Source organism: Elephantulus edwardii, unplaced genomic scaffold, assembly GCF_000299155.1.
Source record: "Elephantulus edwardii isolate Elephantulus edwardi_28Jun2011 unplaced genomic scaffold, EleEdw1.0 scaffold00444, whole genome shotgun sequence".
NCBI classification, from domain to species: Eukaryota; Metazoa; Chordata; class Mammalia; order Macroscelidea; family Macroscelididae; genus Elephantulus; species Elephantulus edwardii.
Window position 1 is genome coordinate 46,109 of NW_006400194.1, and position 7,287 is coordinate 53,395.

Sequence of the window (7,287 nt, forward strand, 5' to 3'; positions counted from 1 at the left end):
GCGAGCCGGCTCGGGCTGGGGGAGCAACGCGATACCTGAAGATGGGGTTCGTGGGTCAGACCTGCAGGGGTGCGTCCTCCATCCATATTTTAAGGAGGGCTCTACTTTGTGAAGACAGCTCTTCCCCACTCACAATTTCAGCACCTTCAACTCTGAGTGGCTCATCTTCTAGCATAATACTGACTAACATTCTCATTCTATTCACAGGTCTTCCAAGGGCCCTTTATATCAGAAGCAGATGGCTAGGCCTATTAGTCTGTCCTATCCGGGAAGCTGTGCTGAAAAAATCCTGTCCCCATGGCTGACCCTGCTGGTATGTGAAATACTGGTGGCACAGCTTCCAGCATTAAAGCAACATGTTAGTCACCACAGTCTGGCAAAGTGACAGACAAGTGCTTTGTTCAAAGTAGATATGCTAAAATGAAGAAAATGAATGATGAAGAGTTGGATGAATGGTTTCAAAAGGAAGCTGAGAAGACAAAGCAAAGCAGTATAATGAAATATGCAAGGACCTAGTGGTGGCAAGTCAAAAGAGAAGAACATGCTCAGCATTGTTTAAGCAGAAATAACTGAAGAACAAACTAAATACTTGAGGTATAACACTGATGAATTCTGCGGGCAAAATAATGAATGACAGAGGACACACAAAAAAGTAGATTTAAAGAATATAGCCACTGCACCAGAAAAATTGGTCAAGGCTGAATCATTTCAGGAAGCAGCATATGATCAAGAAACCAATGGTAACAAATGAAAATGTCCAAGCTGCACTGATGACATTGACAAAAAAGAAGATTCCAGGCATTGGTTGAATACTAACTGAGGTGTTTCAGCAAACAGATACAGCAGTGGACCTGTTCTCTTATTTATGTAAAGAAATTTGAAAGATAATTACTTTACCAACTGACTGCAAGAGATCTGTATTTATTTCTATTTCATAAAAATGTGACCCAACAGAGTGTGGAAATTATCAAATAATGTCATACTATTACATGCAAATTAAATCTTGCTGACAATCATTCAAAAATTGGTGGAACAGTACATAAACAGGCAACTGCTAGAAATTCAAGCTAGATTCAGGAAAGGTTTAGGAATGAGGATATCATTGTTGATGTCAGATGGATCTTGGCTGAAAGCAAAGCATACCAGGAAGATATTTACTTTTATTAGTCCATAAAATTGGGACCAGTCTTTGGTGAAGGACATCATGCTTGGAAAGGCAGAGGGACAACACAGAAAAGGAAAACCCCAAATGAGATGGGTTGACATGATAACTGGAGCAATGGGGTTGGGTGTGTGGGAATCATTGAGACTAGCTCAGGACAGGTCAGGGTTCAGAGCTATTGTGCATAAGATCATTATGAGTCACAGGCAACCTGATGGCACATAACAAGAACAATGCAAAGGCATTACATTATATCTATCATAATATTACTGATAGCATTGAGAAGAGAATTTCAGATAGTTAACTGCACTCGTGAAACCTATAAATAGACCAGAAAGCAGTTCTAAAATCAGGGAAGGGGTGTGTCTGGGCAGTACCATTAAATTTTAATGCTGAGCAAATCATTAAAGAAGCTGTACTATATGAAGAATAATGTGGCATTAAGACTGGAGAAAGCCTCATCAGCAACTTGAATTATGCAGAGGATACAGCTAGCTTGCAGAAAATAATGATATGAAGCACTTACTTAAGATGATCAAGGACCATAGCCTTCAAATATGGATTACATCCCAACATAAACAGATCAAAAAATCTTCACTTTTGGACCAACAGATGACATTATTATATGGAGAAAAGATGGAACGGGTTTTCATTTTATTTGTATCCACAATCAACATCCATGGCAGTTGTTGTCAGGTGTTGTTGAGTTATTTATGACCCACAGCAACCCTATGAACAACAGGTCTTAACTGAGTCCTATCCTGTGCCATCCCACAATCTCTGACACATTCAAGCCCATTTCTGCAGTTACTACGTGAACCCACCTGGCTGATAGTCTTTCTCTCTTTCCCTCTACCTTCCCAACCATGATATCCTTCTCTGAGGAATAACCTCTCATAGCAACATGTCTGAAGTATGTGGCATGAAGCTTCATCATCTTTCCCTCCAAGGAGCACTCTGGCTACACCTTCTCCAAGACGTATCTGTTTATTCTTTTGGCAGTTCATGTGATGTTCAGGACTCTTCTTCAACTCCATAGTTCAAGGACATCAATTCTCCTGTCATCCTTAGTCCAGCTCTCAGATGCATAGCAAGTGTCTGAAAAGAAGATGGCCTGAATCAGGTGTACCTTACCTTATTCCTTAAACTGACTTCATTACTACTCAATAATTTGGAGAGGTTCTTGACGAGTACAATACATGTCCTGATTTCCTGACAGGTGGTACCAAGTGTACTGATTGTGCATCCAAGCAAGATAAAGTCATTAACATGCCAATCATTTCTCCATCCATCATGATGTAGTCCATTGGTCCAGTGGTGAGGATATTAGTTTTCTTGGCATTGAGATACAATTCAAAATGCAGCATTTAGTATTTTGCAGCATGTGCTTCAAGTTCTCCTCACTTTCAGCAAGCAATGTTGTGTCATCTGCATAACAAAAGTTATTGATTGAGTCTTCCTCTTCACAGAGTATGGAGAAAGTATACAACCTGACACACATTTTTCCTAATTTTAAAGTATGGAAGTGTTTTCATTTTATTTGGATCCACAGTCAACATCCATGGTGACTGCTGTCAGGTGTCATTGTTTCCTAATTTTAACTATTTTAACTCTTTTCACTATTCAGCCTCTTTCTTGGTCTAGCCATACGTTTTACGCAAGCACAATTAATTGTTCTGATCCACACAATCAAATGTCTTTGCATAATCAATAAAGCACAAATCTACATTCTTCTGGTATTCTTTGCTTTCTTCAAGAATCCATTAGACATCAGTAAAGATGTGTGGGCTCTTCCAAAGCCAGCTTGAACTTCTGGCATTTCTCTATTTAACCTTGTAGTCATTTTTTTTTTTATGATCCTCAGCAGTATTTTGCTTGCTTGTGGTATCAGTGATATTGTTTGGTAATTTCCACATTTGGTTGGATCACCTTTCTTGGGAATGGGAACAAACATTGATCTCTTCCAGCCAGTCAGCCAGCAGTAGTCAAGATATCAAAAGATGTATTGCACTGGGAATAGTATGCTGTCTAGGAACTCTTTAACATGCTAAAGGGGTTAAAGTCAGGTGGCTTCTTCTAGCGGGTCGACAGGAGAATCTCTTCTTCTCATGTGATTTTAGAATGTTCCAAAAACCTGCTGAAGGGTTAGTTATGAACTGGCTCCAACTCAAGGGCCATGAATTTTAGCTTTTGCATAATCAATGATGTGAAGACTGACAATGAATAAGTAAAATCGAAGAAGAACTGACCCTTCTGAGTTTCTGGAGAAGAGTACTAAATATCCCTTGGACTGCCACAAAAACAATGAAATGTCTTGGAGGTAGAGCAATCAATTTGCTCCTTAGAGGCAAGGACAGTGAAACTTGGTCTCTGCGATTTCAGCATGCTGCCAGGAGGGGCTAGTCTTTGGAAAGATATCATGCTGGGAAAGGACAGAAAGGAGAGATGACTCAATGAGAGGCACTGACACAGTAACTGTAACAATGGGCTTGAACATCAGGACTAGAGATTAGGAAGATAGTACAGGAAAGGACAAGTTCATATCTGTTATCCTTAGAGTTGCTATGAATCTTAGTTGACTTGAAGGCACCTAATGGTGATGAGAAAATTATATATATAACATTATGCAATCTTTTTTTTTAGTTTTCTTTTTTTAATTATTAATTTTAATAGACATTTACAGAGGTTTTGGATTTCCATTCATTCATTGCTGCACTTTTCTCCCTGCCCACTCCTCCCCACCAGCTCGCTCCCCCCTCCGAAGAGAAAAAGAAAAAAAAAATTCCTTCATTAGTATACAATTCCCACATCCCTTACCCTCCACCCCTCACCCCGAGTACACTTCTCTATGCAACCTGAATTCTGGATTCCTGTGCTAACCATAATAATCATATATCACCTCTAATCTGTTCTTTCCCTCATCTGTTTCAATACAATATACATAATTTATCCAGTTTTTTTCTGTCATACCCCAACCCTGATGTCAGACCCATTCTACAACAGAGACACCATGCAGTATTTGTCCCTTTGTGACTGAGATATTTCACTCAGCAATACTATGCAATCTTGAAAGCATATGATTTGAGGCTACTAGCTGCTCCAACGGAGGATGTGCAATCTCCTCCCACACAATTAACTGCCTTTGAAAACCCGCCGGAGTCTCAGCTATGTGTCAGTTCCAACTCAACAGTACACAACAACAATTATCATATTTAAATTTCAATTCCTCCCTTTCTGTCTCTATTATCGGATCATTTCTCAGAACATTATACACTTGTATCTGTCAGGATAAATTTCTTTTTCGTACATCTATGTCTGTAACAAAAAAAATTAACTAATTTTACAGAATGAAAATATCCTAAAAGTTTTTATTTTTGTCTTTGTCAATATCATTTTTATAAATATTTTTAAATTTTTTTTCTCTAGTTTAAACTAGATTGGAGAGTTGTCCAGTATTGTTTCTTTTCCACCTGATGGGGGCACTATAGCAATTTTTTGAAAGAATGTTGGTGGTAATAATATACTTTTTGTTCATCTGGGAATGTTTTTAATTCATCCTCTTCTTTCTTGCTGTCTTTTACAGGATAACCTTGATAGAGAATTACTGGTTGACAGATTCCCCTCCTCCCCCCACCAGTGTGTGCTCTCTCTCCATTCATTTACAGACACATACACACAGCTGTGTACCTTTGATTTGGAATTAACCAACAGCTGACCCTCCAGGGGGTTTTCAGAGGCAGTAAATCACATGGAATGAGGCTGCCCATATTTCTCTCTCGGAGCTGCTGGTGGATTTGAACCATATAATCCAGTACCTTTGTGTTAGTAGTGCAATTTCTTACCACTAAGCCACCAGAACTCTCTTATTTTTTATATCTATATATATATCCATATATCTATATATATCTAATCTATCTATCTATCTATCTATCTATCTATCTATCTATCTATCTATCTATCTATAGTTGCTGTGTACCATTAAGTTGGAATGGACCAATAGCTGACCCTCCAGCGAGTTTTCAGAGGCACTTAATTGCACGAGAGAAGACTGCTGATCTTTCTCCTGTGGAGCAGCTGGCAGATTTGACCTGTGTATCTTTGGGACTGCAGTGCAGTTGCTTACCACTGGGCAAACAGGTATGTGTATGTGTGTGTGTGTGTATATACATACACAGATATAGATGCATAACAAATATTTATATAACAGAGATACATATAACACAGATATATATCTCAGATATACATCTCACATATATACCACAGAATATCTATATGTATATTATGTAATTATATAATTATCTATATAATGTGTATGTATATATATACAGATCATATACATATTATATACATGGAACAGATCATATACATATTATATATATGGAACAGATAATTTAGGAGGCTGGATTTTATAAACTTCAATCATTATATACATATACCTCTGTAATGAACCTCAATACTTTAAAACCACTTTTACGCTTAATACCAGTATGTCAATTTCATGTGTTTTAAAAGGTCATGTCCATAGTTTGTGGGCTTTTTTTTTTCCTTTAAAAAAAAAAAGTCTGATGTAATTCAACCACCAGAACAAGAAGCTGAAAATGCCTAGCTGAGTCATGGAATGACTCCATAAACAAGAGATTTGGTCCTGGCCTTTTTATTAGTTGATGGCAAGTTTATACATGTAAGTATGTGACCCTTCGCAGTGAAAATACCCTTTAAATTGCTTGTACTCTAGATAACCCCTCTCTCCCCCAAAGAGGCAGTATCAGGCTCAATACATTGTAGTTCATCACATCTTTCTCAGCCAACACTCACACTGGATAGAGCCGTAATAAAAATTAAGCAATAAATGAAAGTTTGACTAAGTACCGCCATAACAAGGGCTGGTAAATTTCAGGCCAGTCATTGCAGTCATACATTGAAACCAAACTAATGAACACTGGCATAAAGAATGGTTAAGGACTTTGCACAATAATATTAAGTATCAGCTATAAAAAGCTTAACTACTGTGCCATAAGTACATTATGAAAGCAACTTTATTATCAACCCAAAACACCCAATAGCTAAGATACAAACTGAGATTAGATATTCACTATGTTTAGGCCTAAATTTAGATAATTAGTAACAAAATTACTTACCATAGAACTACAACTTAAAGGACCTGGAGGTGTTTTACATCACTCTATAGTAGCCTGTCATGGAATTGATAAACTGTGATGAGCCTGGCCATCGTTTGCTAAAAGTCTCTGTATCACCATCTTGAGCAAAATCTTTTTTTTTTTTTTTCTGCAGATTATCTTTATTGAAACTATATAAAAAGCTGACAATATATGAAGTAGTCTATTTGGAGACAGCTGTTATCAAGAGCAGAATTTTCGGTTTCACAATCTTTACATTCCAGTCTGTAGTTACACTTGCTTCATAAGAACATTAGATCCAAACAGAAAAATAACATATTAAAAATTACATAATAAAAAAATCATTAATGCCAACTGGTCTAAGTGTGTGTTTTCCATGATCATTTCAGCATTTTCAACCTTCCCCGGTCATAGCTGAGAATCCTCTCTTAGTTCCCTGCTGTCACCTTTGAGTGTCTGGCTCTGTGAGCTGATGCATCGTCTCTCCTTGAGCACAACATGAGAGGGACTGGCAGGTTCATGGGACATCAGTTATAGTCTGATTTGGCTGGCATTTCCCCTGCAGGTTGGTAATTAGGTGAGAAGAAGTGCGCTGGCATGCCACCATGCACTCTGGCAGTTCCACAAGTGCACCCCAACATTCCTAAGGGTGTTTCCCCATGGCCATGTAAGCACTCTGTGCAAGGGGAGAAATGTTTTCTAAAGTTTTGTCAGTGTATGTATTTTATACATATGCTATGTCCTGCTATGTCACAGTTCTAAAGGGTAAAAACCTCCCCAGTGTCCTGGGTGCACACTGAGCAAATAAAACTTACTGGAATTCACTTCTGCTAAGACTTTCAAAGTCAGACTGGAAGGATTGCTAGGATGCTTATGTTTGAAGCTTCAGACCTTTCAAAAAATTCTACATGTGTTGGCTCCTCTGTGTGCTAAAGGAAAGGCTTTAATGCTATTGGGCAAAAAGGTCTATGAAAGTAGCTAAGATGG

The 7,287-nt window shown here is 38.1% G+C and overlaps 1 protein-coding gene across 1 annotated transcript in view; it reads right to left on the bottom strand.

The window, feature by feature from the left end:
* Positions 1-7,287, bottom strand: part of CSGALNACT2 (chondroitin sulfate N-acetylgalactosaminyltransferase 2) — a 95,811-nt gene that overhangs the window by 36,934 nt on the left and 51,590 nt on the right. The gene's annotated exons all lie outside the window — the stretch shown is intronic.